We start from the raw sequence: 13,291 nt of genomic DNA, 5'->3' as shown, positions 1-13,291 counted from the left end.
AAGCGATTTTAGATCATTACTCTTATAAAACAAACAAACACTGCCCCAAAATGCAGATCTCGCTTAAATAACTTGCCAGACCTAATTTTTAAAAATCCCACAGAAACAGACACGTGCAGACGTCTTTCAAAAAACTGCAATTAAATACAAGGATGCTGAGCTACAACAACCCACTAAGCTGCCACCGTTGAGTCGTGGATCATCACAGTCAGAAAAAGTCACAGATGTTGTGAGCAGATGAACAGACGGACGGCTTAAAGGTGACCCTTCATAACTGGGATTGTAAAAAAAATAAAATACAATAAAAACTACTGAGTCCCCAACAGGCCTGCTTATATTTCTGCTTCCACTTTAAATGGGTGAAACAGGTGCTCATCAGGTCAGGAGATTATCTATCAGTCAGCAGGATTATTTTTCTGGAACGCTTTTATGCTTGAACAAAAATAATTATGAGAATCCAGCCAATACAACAGCTGGACATAAGATAAAAGGAAGTTTAGTGGAAAGAAAGATGTGATAAAGCAATGGCATATCTGATGAATGCTCAGACTGTCCTTTTATAACAGAAAAAAGAAAAATAACCCAAATTTACAGCATTTAGAGGTTTATTAACGTGCTCATGTTTTATTCAACACTGTCATCAGTTTATCTAGTCTCTCTTGTGTTAAAGAACGGCAAAAGTAGAGGTGACTTTTGATTTTTTTCCCTTAACATTCGACGTTCAAGGAACACAAAACTCTTCAATGCATTTGCATATTAGTTCGATCTGTTTTAAATTAATAAAACAAAAAGAAGAAACAGAACACGAATGTAAAGATGATAAACTAATCTGGGTTAAGTCATGATTACCTCCACAAATTCTGCTACGTTGATAGTGGGAGAAAAGGCTTGAGCAGAAGGTCGCCCTTGACGTGAAACTAATTCTGCCTCTCATCTTGTTTCTGCAGTTTAAATGAGAGGCCAGGGTTGAGTCAGGAGTCAAAACGCTCTATAGAAAAGGATTATTAAGGGATATACAAAGATTCAGGCCACAACCTCAATGCAGTCTTTTTAGTGCAAAAAAGAACACTAAACCGATGCCAGCGTGCATATATCAAGGCTTTAGGGCACATAACGTTTATTCAGTGTGATGAAGTACATTTGGATGTGTGCCTCTGCAAGCATAACTAAATCAGCTAAAGAAAGTGAGAAATAATATAACTAACTCCTGGCACTAATTTTACACTTTACATGTATTATGCATTTAATAATTTCATTTTTTTTTTAAACATCAGCAACATATGCCCAAGTTAATAATGTTTAAATTGAAACAGAGGCCCTTAATCGCTCTCCGTTTTTGAGGAGCTTCTAACAATCCACAAACGTGCCCATGTCGTGTTCTTTAACACAGATGTAAAAGCAGCATGTGCCATCTGTCGCCAATAGTAAACAGATAAATAATAATAAATAATGAGCCCGTTTCCATTTTTTTTAAAGGGCAAAGTAAGAATAGTGCTAATGCAATGGTTTCATTGAACAGAAAATTTAAAGGTGCATTATTTAAGAATGAAGCAAAGTGGTCTGTGCTGTTATATAGCAGGTTGATGTAATGAACCGCCAGCAGCTGCTATATTTCGTCCACAGCTGACGCAGATTGACAACTTTCATGTAAAAGGAGAAGTGTACTCTCAGCCGTGTTGTTCTGTTGAAGCTCTAAACTGTCACACTCCTTGATGACCAGACTGTAGGTTTGCAGAAAGGCAGTGGAAGTAGGATGGTCTGCAATTTCTTGTGACATTTTCTGGGTGTCTTTGGCTGCGTTCCAGGATGCTGTGAGGAAGGCTAGGATAGCATATTTTGCTGAAATAATTTCTGCCAACTCACATGACCCTGAACACTTCTTCAGCACTCTAAATTCTGTGGAGGGATTTCAAGATCCTGCATTCATGTTCAGCTCCAACTTCTATGAAAGATGTGGTGATACAGCTGATATTTTAAAAGTCAGGCTCTGATATATCTATTTTGGAATATTATAGGTCCATCTCTAAACTTCCTTACACTTCTAAATTGCTGGGAAAGGTTGTCCATCAGCAGTTGGTGTCTTTTTTAGATGGTTAGTAGATGCTTGAGATGTTTCAATCTGGATTTAGGGCTGGACATAGCACAGAGTCTGCACTGTTGATGGTGTTAAATGATGTATTTGTAGCTATAGATTAGGGTGCAGCTGTGGTGCTGTTGTTATTGAACCTAACAACTGCCTTTGACACTGTCGACCATGACATTCTGCTGGATCACCTTGAGCAATGGGTGGGAATCACAGGGTAGACTCTTGAATGGCTGCAGTCATATTTCTTGGGCAGGAGGTTTTGTGCCATGGTGGGCGATACTGTGTCACCTTGGGAAGACTTGTGGTGGAGGTTACCACAAGGTTGTGTCCTGGGGCCACTCCTCTTTGCTATTTTACTTTCCTTGGGGGCTCTCCTGAGCAGTCATGGTGTTAAATTTCATCTGTTTACAGATGATTGCCAGATCTATTTTCCTGTGTTTCCAGGAGAAAGTGGCTCCATTTCTAAAATCCTGGCTTGTTTGGATGATGTGAAGTCTTGGCTTGCAGCTAATTACCTCCATGCAGAACTGAGCTTTTTACATTCCTCCCATCTAGTAAGGTAAGTGAAAGTTCTGCTCCCAATTTAGATGTTCTCTCTCCCTACCAGGAGTCAGTTGCCACCAGCCTGGGGGTAATGCTGGATGCAGAACTCAAATTGGAAGCTCACATCAACATGGTTGTCCTGCTTCTTTAACCTGCGACAGCTAACCAAAATCAAGCCCATGCTGTCTCAAGCGCATATGGAGTCTATGCTCCACGCATGCTGTCTCAAGCGCATATGGAGTCTGTGCTCCACGCATTAGTTTATTTATTGTTTTGTAATGCTTTATGTGTTGGGCTAAGTCAGGCAGCATTGAGACGTCTACAGTTGGTTCAGAACTCTGTAGCCAGATGTTTGACAGGGAAGGGGGATTCAGCACACATCACTCCTGTGCTGGCCTCATTACATTGGCTCCCTGCAGATTTATGGGCAAAGTTTAAAGTTCTGTGCTATGTCTTCTGATCTCTTCATGGTGGTGCTTCACCATACTTGGCAGCACTAATAAAAAGACATACCCCATCACAAACTCTATGCTCGGCTAACCTGGAGCAACTAACTGTCCCACAGACTAGGTACAGGTCTAGAGGAGAGACTTTCTCGGTCTTGGCTCCTTCTCTCTGCAATGAGCTTCCGCTTGATGTTAAACTGTCACCATCACTCCATTCTTTCGTTCTTTTTTAAACACAGAAACAGTTTTGTTTACCTGTTTGTAGCTACAGTTTCACCGACGGCTGCCGGCTTCTTCAGGCTGACGCTGATGGTGGCGCGTCACTTCCTTCTCCGTTTATCTGCGGGCAGCAGAGGACGTTGTCGCCCTCTACTGCCGGCAGCCGTCGGCGAAACTGTAGCTACAAACAGGTAAACAAAACTGTTTCTGAGTTTAAAAAAGAACGAAAGAATGGATTTAGAAAGACACAGCAAGAACACACCTAAGAAGTCACCATCACTGCAGGTTTTTAAGAGTCGGTTGAAGACAAACTTTTATTGTTTGGCTTTTGTGTGACTTGGTTTTATGCTTGTATGCTGTTTTTACACATTGTATGTTGTTTTCATGTCTGTATGTTGATTTTAGCTCTCTTTTCTCCAGTTTTCAAACTCTATAAACTCCAAAGATATCAATAGAAACACCCAAAAATGTTGCTCAGTTTGAAGTTACACATCTTTATTATCTTCTGGTGTAAAGCAAAACAACTTCATAAGGGATTATATTTGCAGCTGTGGCTCATTAAACACAATTATGACTTTAAAGGGTTACTTATATATTCTCAGGCAGGCCTTTCAGTTATAAGCCTGTGCATTTATGAATATTATTTGTAATTATAACTTATTTTATGTACATGAGTGGGGTCAAGTGAAACATATTTTTTAGAATTATAATTAATATTGTGCATTGTTGTTATGTCAGTGCTAAATAAACATTTTCATGGTTTTGTAATTGATTTATTGCAATGCCTTGATTTTAGTGAGGTTAGTACACATTGCAGCCATAAACGCTATAGTTCTAAATATTGACGTAAGAATTTCTTTCGGTTTTTCGGCCTTAGTTTCCTTTTTTTTTTTTTTGGTTTTGGCCAAGAATTTTCATTTCGGTGCATCCCAAACACAAACTCACCGATTTGTAAATAGTATCTACAGCACTTTTTGTTTTTGTTTATTTGAAAGGAGAAAAACTGACAACCCCCCCCCCCCCCAGCCAGATGAGAAGGAAATCTGTTACTATGTAACCTTCTTTCCAACATGATTGAGAAATTAAACTGTGATTATTTCACTGTTGAACTCTTAATTATTGCTCCTTTAAGAGAGTGGAGCCAGCAGCACATCGCCAAAACACCTCCATAGCAGTGTTTGTGAAAATATGCCTGGCATTCGGACATTACCAAAGTGTTTTTAATATTGTTGGATGAAAAACTTAAATGAATACTTAGCAAATTTTTCATATCTTTAAAAATATTTTTTGAGCCAGTATGTGCAAAAATGACCCTTGAGAGGGTTAATGAAAAGTCAGTCAGACCTCACCACTCTCTGGGGCCAGAATACCACATTTGCAGCTTCAGAATTGCCAGTCTGGTCTCTGCTGGTGGGAGAAGCTGTGGAGTGGAGTTGAGCTGACATGGTGATGCTGGAGTCTGCTTCCAGCACATTCCCTGCATGTTTTAGATTGTGAACACAGCTGATTTGTTTGATTTAGTGATTAACTGCTCCTGTAGACACTAATGAAGACTGAGGAAACATTTCAGTTATTAGATGAAGGTGTTAAAATGACAATTACACAGCGAGGAGATAAGTTCATTTTTTGTTTAACCACAGAGAGTTAATAATGGACACTAGGGGTGATAAAAGCAATCAAAAATGCAGTGTGCCTTTCAAATCATCTGAAACGTTGACCGACGTGTATTTTCTCTTAACTTGCCAAAATAAAATCAACTTCCTGAAAACCACAAACTGCAGACTTAACAATTAGCTAAGAGTCCGTGACAAAGACATATTTTTTACATAATTCATCAGAGATTGTCTCTGGTCTCTGCAACTGCTTGCAGGAGTACTGTATTGCAAAAGTGAGAATTACTTGACAGGGTTAATGAAAAGTAACATTTGTGCACAACTACAGTGGTGTGCAAAACCATTGGCCCCCTTCCTGATTTCTTATTCTTTTGCATGTTTGTCACACAAAATATTTCTGATCATCAAACACATTTAACCATTAGTCAAAGATAACACAAGTAAACACAAAATGCAGTTTTGAAATGATGGTTTTTATTATTTAGGGAGAGAACAAAATCCAAACCTACATTGCCCTGTGTGAAAAAGTAATTGCCCCCCTTGTTAAAAAATAACCCAACTGTGGTGTTTCACACCTGAGTTCAATACCTGTAGCCACCCCTAAGCTACATTCTGAGTATAGCTGAGTGAGAGCCATTACACCCACCCCCCCTCCCCCTTCCCCAGTTTGCAGAATAAACTATCTTCCAAGCAAATAATATCTTAAGGAATCCACAGCCCACTTTATTGCTAGTCCTTCTTTTTCCACAGTGGAGTATATTTTTTCTTGATCAAACAGCTTCTTACTCAGGAATAGAACAGGTTTTTCTTCACCAGCTTCTTCTTGAGCCAGTACTGTTCCAAGGCCAAAATTTGAAGCATCTACTTGCACAATAAAAGGCTTGGAAAAATCAGGACTTTGCAAAACAGGTGCTTGACATATCTGCTTTTTTAAGGACTGAAAAGCAAGTTCACAATCATCATTCCATCTCACTTTGAAGGTGGTCTTTTTAGTCAACTCTGTAAGAGGGGCTGCCACAGTTGAGAAATGTGGAATAAATCTTCTATACCACCTAACTAAACCCAAAAATGACATCACTTGCTTCTTTGTCTTGGGTCTGGGTATGGCTTGTACAGCTTTCCCCTTCTCAACTTGTGGTTTTATTTGTCCATGTCCAACCAGGTAACCTAGGTATTTAACTTCTTTCTGTGCCCAGGCACACTTGCCCACATTCAGTCAGACCAGCTTTATGTATCTTTGACATCACGATCTTCAGCTGTTGTAGGTGATCCTCCCATGACTCACTGTAAACCACCACATCATCCAGGTAGGCAGCAGCATACTTTGGGCAATCAAGGATAATGTCCATTAACCTTTGATAACTAGCTGGTGCCCCATGAAGACCAAAGGGTAGGACTGTGTAATGGAATAAACCCATTCCTGGAATTTGAAACGCGGTGTATTCTTTAGAGGATGGATTGAAAGGCACTTGCCAGTAGCCTTTGCATAAATCTAAGGTTGTGATTTATCTGGCCTTTCCTAGTCTTTCAAGCAGTTCGTCAATGTGTGGGATGGGGTACGGATCAAAACAGGAAATGCTGTTAAGCTTTCTGAAGTCTGAACAAAATTGAAGTTGAGTCGAGTCTCTATTAGGAACAAGCACAATGGGGTTTGACCATCACTTCATGATGGCTCGATCACTCCCATTTCCAGTATTGCTTGAACCACCTTTTTCAATGGTTCCATCATTCATTCTTGAATCCTGAAAGGCTTGAGATGAACAGGTTTAACATCTTTCAAGACTATTTTATGTGTTATGACATCAGTTCACCCAGGTACATCTGAGAACAGAGATGGAAAAGATTGCTTCACCTCATCCAGCTGATAGCACTGTTCTTCAGTGAAATGCTCAAGAGTTGCTTTGGATCTAGCCATGTCCCTGGATGGACTCATCTCTTCTTCCCCAACTTCCAAAATGCCAACATCCTCTGGTCGAATATCTTGAACCATCAGAATCTGTTTGGGGCTGGTCCTGGAACATTTCTCTCATAATATTCTTTTAACAGATTTACATGAAGCAGTTGCTTGGATTTTCGTTTGTCTGGACAGGTGATTTTGTATGTCACCGGACCCACTTTTCTAGCCACAGTGTAGGGTTCCTGCCATTTAGCCAATAGCTTACTTGGACCAGTAGACAAAAGTACTAAAACTTTCTGGCCAGTCTGCAGTTCTCTTTCACGGGCATGTTTGTCATACCATACCTTCTGTTTGTGTTGTACCTTTTGCATATGGTCTTTAACCTTTTCTCTGTATGTTTCCAGTTTGTCTCTCATTTGTAGAATGTAGGAGATATGTTCATAATTGGATAAGCCACGCCAGCCATCCAGCTCTCCTTCAGCATGTCCAAAGGGCCTCTAACCTGTCTTCCATAGAGATGTTTGAATGGAGAAAACCCAGTTGAAGCATGTGGTACTTCTCTATAGGCAAACAAAAGACAAGGCAGCCATTTATCCCAGTTGTTACCAGTGTCATCAATAAACTTTCTTAACATTTGCTTCAATGTACCATTAAATCACTCCACTAAACTGTCTGTTTCTGGATGGTATGGAGATGTTCAAATACCCTTTGCACCCAGGTGGTTATACAGAGTTTTGTTCGGATGTGACATGAAACTAGTACCTTGATCAGTTTGGATCTCCTCTGGGATGTCAAATCTGGAGAAAAGATCTACCAAACACTGGACAATGTGTTTGACCTGAAGGGAACGTGATGGGTAGACATCTGGATATCTAGTTGCATAATCACAAATGACTAATGCATATTTATGCCCACTACTGCTCTTGAGTAATGGTCCTATGATGTCCATGGCTAAGGTACATTCATAATTTGGGGCAGCAGTAGCTCAGGTGGTAGAGCGGGTTGCCTCATGATCGGAGGGTCATGGGCTCGATTCCAGCTCCCGCCAGGGGTATCCTGCTGTTGTGTCCTTGGGCAAGACACTTCACCCAACTTGCCTGTGTTAGTGGTGGTCAGAGGGGCCGACGGCACCAAATGGCAGCCTCGCCTCTGTCAGACCTCCCCAGGGCGGCTGTGGCTACAAGTAGCTTACCATCACTAGCAGTGTGTGAATGCGAGTGTGTGAAAGCGTCTTTGGGTGTCTAGAAAAGCGCTATATAAGTTCAATGCATTATTATTATTATTATTATTATAATTGGTAAACTTTGTAATTGGGCCCTGTCTGAAACCTTGGTGGGGGCAACTAGCTGACAGCCATGACAGGTTTTGCAATAGTCAACATCATCTTTGTACATTCCTGACCAATAGAATCGCTGAGCAATACGGTTGTAAGTATTTGCCTGTCCTAGATGCCCTGACCACGGTACCGTGTGACCCAAATGCAAGATTAATGATCGTTCATCTTTTTGTACCACCAGTCTGGGTTCCTCAATATCTGCAAGATACAAAAGTTTACCTTTTATAATAAAAGGTTCTCCATTTAAATTTTTGACTTCCACAGCATTTTCTCCATCTACTTCCTGTGCTTTTTTAAAGAGAGGTTTTAAAGAAGGATCATTGTCTTGGCTATCTTTAAAGTTTTGGGGGACTTGCCACTGAAGATCAATAGGTGGAGTAATTGGCAAAGCAGGTTTCACAGGTTTTAATCCACCCTTGTACTTGTTTTTCTCCCGTCTACGTTGCCGTTCTGTTTTCCTGATTTTACTCCCACCTTCACACAAATCATCCTCTGCATCTGGCAGTGGTTCTAAACCCTTTTTCATAGATCGAGTGATGACTGTACATGATAACCCAGGGCTTTTGAGTACCAAGCTGTCTAAGACTGGCAGATCATCCCCAAGAACTACATCATATGCCAATTGGTTCATAACCCCAACAGTTAACATGAAGGCTTGGCCTTCTACTTCAATGGTAACATCTGCAGTTGGGTAGTCTTTCTGACGTCCATGAACACAAGTGATGTTAACAGGTCTATTGAAATCAAGCAGTACATTGCTCAACATATACTATTTCACCAAAGTTTTTGAACTACCAGCGTCTGCTAAAGCTATTACCATTTTGCCATTTATTTTCACATCCACCATGTGCTTATGTGAGATCAAACCATCAGATAGTTCCTGATCATGTTACTTTGCAGGTACCACACATAGCTCTACCATTTTAGGTTTCCTTAGAGGACACAAAGAAGCTTTGTGACCTGGCTGCTGACAGTGATTACAAATGAGCCCATACTTTGGACTGGAATAAACATGTTTCTTACCACCTCTAATGCCCAAGCTTTCACCACTGGGTATACCTGTAGGTTTGACCTCTACAAATCTTGGTTTTCCCACAGCAGTTCTTGACTTTGCTGGATCCCGATGAGCAGCGAGGTAGCATTCGGCCAGATTAGCTGCTTCCTCTCCTGTCTTGGGATTGTTTTCCTTCACCCAAGTGCAGACGTCTGGTACAAGCCCACGCAGATACTGCTCCAAGATGATAGTTTCTCCAACCTCTTTTTTACTCCGACTGTCAGGCCGCATCCATCACTTGTAGAGCCCCTTTATACGATTATAGGTTTCCCGTACAGTCTCTCCCACTGGTACACTGGTGCTTCGAAATCGGTATCTGTAAGTCTCCTCAGTCACATTGAACTTGGATAACACAGCGGCTTTAATAGCATCATAAGAGTCAGACTGTTCTTCGTCCATGTCAGCATAAGCCTCAAGAGCTTTTCCAGTCAGCAATGTGACTACTCTAGCAGCCCATTCGGCTGGTTGCCATCACGTTACACCCATGCTATGGCTATATGCTCAAATCGTACAAAGAAACTCTCTGGATCCTCACCTTCATTGAAATCAGGTATCCTAGGTTCACTTCATGGATCCTTTCTGCTCTTTGTGCTGGAGGGCCTTGTGCCATCTGCAGCTGTGGTTGAGCAGGCAGTCGTTGCAGCGGGGGATGAGGTTCAGCTGGGTGCTCAGAGGCTCTTTGAGGTGGCTTGTATGCTGACAACTGAAGTAGTTGAGGCTCTCGCTTTAGGAAAACTGCTGTTGAAACATCAGTCTGGACAGAAGGCTCAGGAAGTTCAGAATACAACTCATGCTGCAGTTTCGGTATGGTACTGCACAGCTGTTTAATCTGATCAAACAGTATTGCTTCAGTTTGTTTCGAGTGCCGCATGAATGTTCTCATTTCATCAAATATGTCAAGTTGAGACAGTTCTTTACTCACGGTACCAACTGTAGTCTGCTTAGGCCATACCACTGGTTCAAATTCCACTTCACCACCCATGGCTCCTTCAGAGGGTGGATCTGGCTCCATTGTTATACCTTCACTTTCTTCCATGTCCAAAAGAGGGGTTTGCCTTGTCCCACAGATTCTTCCACATCCTTTTCCTTTCATCGCTTTTGCATCCCACTTCTGACACCACTGTTACAATGTGAAGTGTGGTGTGGAAAAAGGACTCATCACGCTTCTTGGTTGAGTAGTCAGAGAAGTAAATGTATTCTCTCACAGTGCCTCTTCCACTTCCTGAGTCTGCCAGGTTCACAGATTCCCTCTCAGACTTTTTCCCCCACACCCAGCAGTCCACCTATATACACACCCTTAAGACCCCGCCTCCAATTAAGATTGGCCAATCACCTCAGCCTTTCACAGGAGAAAAGCGCATTAAAGGGTTTCATATAACAATCTCAACAATGAAATACACATTTAAACCACAAGCAGTTTACACATCATTTGTTCTAGACATTTCTCTGAGTTCCTCCAATAATGTTCAAACATTTTCTTTAAAAAGGCTGCATTTGAGGCAGGTTCCCCCTTTAGCTGCTTCAAGATGGCTGCTAGAGAGTACACGCCCTGAGGGTAACAAACATTTCAAGTCTGACAAAAACTAACAATATAATCACCATCTTAAACAGTAAAGAAAAAATTTATTGTTTTCTTAACAAATATGTAGAATATGTAAAGGTTAGTGGTTACTAAACCTAATAGATACAAATATGAGGGCCATGAGGACATTGTCCTACGTGGTCATAAACTCCCACATCTGCCTGCAGGCATATGGCTCAAACGTTTTTACCAACATTGCCTCGGAGTCCCTTTACTCCCTCTCAAATGTTTTAGCTCTTCATCCCATTTTGCTTCCTGGAGCTCCTTTACTCTCTTCTACTCACTTGTGAATAAGACCCAAAGAAACACAAACCTCTCCCCCCTGACCCAGTGTTAGAAATCCACATTTACTTTGATAGAGAACCATTTCTTGAGAATTGGAGGTGCCGATACTCATCTCAGCTACCACACATGTGGCTACGGACCTCCTCAACAGAAACTGAAGGTCACAGTGTATCAAAGTTATGAGAACCACATCATCTGCATAAAGCAGAGGTGAGATCCCCCTGCTTCTAAACTCAACATACTATGACTGTGACTACAAATTTTGTCAATAACGATTATGAACGGAGATGATGACCAAGAGTCTAATCCTCACAAAATCCACAATACTCTTCTATTGAGCTGCTCATTCTTCCCTGTACCCTAGAGTGGCCCTTTCACAGGAGGATCAGGAGTGTGATACCTCAGCAGTTGGAACCAGGGGTAGACCAATATATCAGTCAGCCTATGTATCAGGCTAATATTTACCGGTTTCTATACATCGACATTGACCAACATCTGTCCTACATAAAGCAGATTTAAAGTCAGACAGTCCTCAGGCAGGACTTCACTAATAACATAACAGCTGCATAATAAATACTACTTTATTTAGATGTCTGACAAACACTGAGCCATACACAAAGTTAAGACTCAACAGTTAGTTAAGTGTCCAAAAACAAATTAAAAAATGTTGCGCATCACCCTGATATTATTAGTGATATTTTCCAATGAAAATAAAGTGGAAATCGGCTGACCGTGTCTTCTACATATTGGCATCGGTATTGGCAATAGAAAATCCAAGATCGGTGGACCTTGAGTTGGAACACTCTCTGGTTTCCTTTCTTAATATGGATCACCATGGCTGTCCACTCCACAGCCACTGAAGGAGCAAGATCTAACTTTATATATCCAAATCAACAACACTTGACATGGTAATTAAGTAGTCTGTGCAAATAGATAAGCTGACTTTGTTTCAGAATGTTTGTGACTTTGTTGTTGCACCAGAAAAGCCTGTAGCTTCCATTGTGCACACCTCATTTGTTTGTAGTTAAGGAATTTGATCATCAAAAGCTGTGCTTTCTTAAGGGGTAAAATTATTTTAGGTGTTTCACATTAATGCAGCACCCACAGTCTTTTCTTTATAGCCTAAGAAACTGATTTTGACAGAAATGAACCACCTGCAGAGGCAGACAGAAAAGTTAGATCATTTTCTCTGAAAGTCTCCTTTTTACACACTTGAGATCTGCAGGGATAAAGTATTATTATTATAATATTTTTTGTATATTTGTATGCTTTCACTGAAGTGCCAGAATCAATCCATGCTTCTAAGGCAGTTTCAGGGTTAGTTTATGGAAAGCGTCCTTCTGATGATGTGGGCACTTCCGAGAAGAACAATCTTCTGGATTTCTTGGACTGTTGGGTTTCCAGGAATCTGTTTTGTTCTCTTTTCCAGTCCCTTCTTGATGAGGCCAAGTGCACCCACTACGACGGGTATTGTTGTTGTCTTCATCCCCCACAGTCTTGTGACCTCTATTTCCAGGTCCTTGTACTTTGATAGCTTTTCAAGCTCCTTGGTGGTGACATTTTTTTCAGATGGGATGGTCATATCAATCACGAGGCAGGTCTTCTCTTCTTTGTTTTTGATGATTATGTCTGGTCTGTTGGCCATGATTTCTCTGTCTGTGTTGATTGGCATGTCCCACAACACTGTGATGTTGTTGTTTTCAGTCACTGTTGGTGGTTGGTGTTCATACCACTTATCTGCAGCTGGTAGATGGAAATGTTTGCAAATCTTCCAGTGGATATAGCTTGCTGCCCTGTCGTGTCTGTGGATGTACTCAGTTCTGGCTAGAGTGGGGCAGCCTGAGAGAATGTGGTCAATGGTTTCTTCATATTGGCTGCACATTCTACACATGGGGTCTGTTCCATCTTTAATGATCTTGTGGTGATATGATCTCGTTGACAGGCTCTGGTCTTGTGCTGCTATCAACAATCCTTCAGTTTCTGCCTTCAGTCCTGCACTGCGTAGCCACTGATGAGTATGATTTTGTTCTATGTCTGCTTTTTGTACTCTCAAGGGGTATTGTCCATGCATTGGTTTTTCCTCCCATGTTTCTCTCATCCTTTTTTGTGCCCATTTCTTTGCCTCCCTTCTGGTCCTCTTGGCAAAGCTTGTTACTGTTTCTTTCTCTATTCTTGCCACCTCAGGGATGTTTAGTTCCTGTGCATATCTTATAGCTTCTTTTGTAACAGA

The 13,291-nt window shown here is 41.2% G+C and overlaps 1 protein-coding gene across 2 annotated transcripts in view; it reads right to left on the bottom strand.

Annotated features, from left to right (window-relative positions):
• Window positions 1–13,291, bottom strand: part of LOC107376025 (protocadherin-15) — a 383,296-nt gene that overhangs the window by 272,929 nt on the left and 97,076 nt on the right. The gene's annotated exons all lie outside the window — the stretch shown is intronic.

Source organism: Nothobranchius furzeri, chromosome 12 (genome assembly GCF_043380555.1).
Source record: "Nothobranchius furzeri strain GRZ-AD chromosome 12, NfurGRZ-RIMD1, whole genome shotgun sequence".
NCBI classification, from domain to species: domain Eukaryota; kingdom Metazoa; phylum Chordata; class Actinopteri; order Cyprinodontiformes; family Nothobranchiidae; genus Nothobranchius; species Nothobranchius furzeri.
This window is presented reverse-complemented; position numbering and strand designations above follow the sequence as displayed.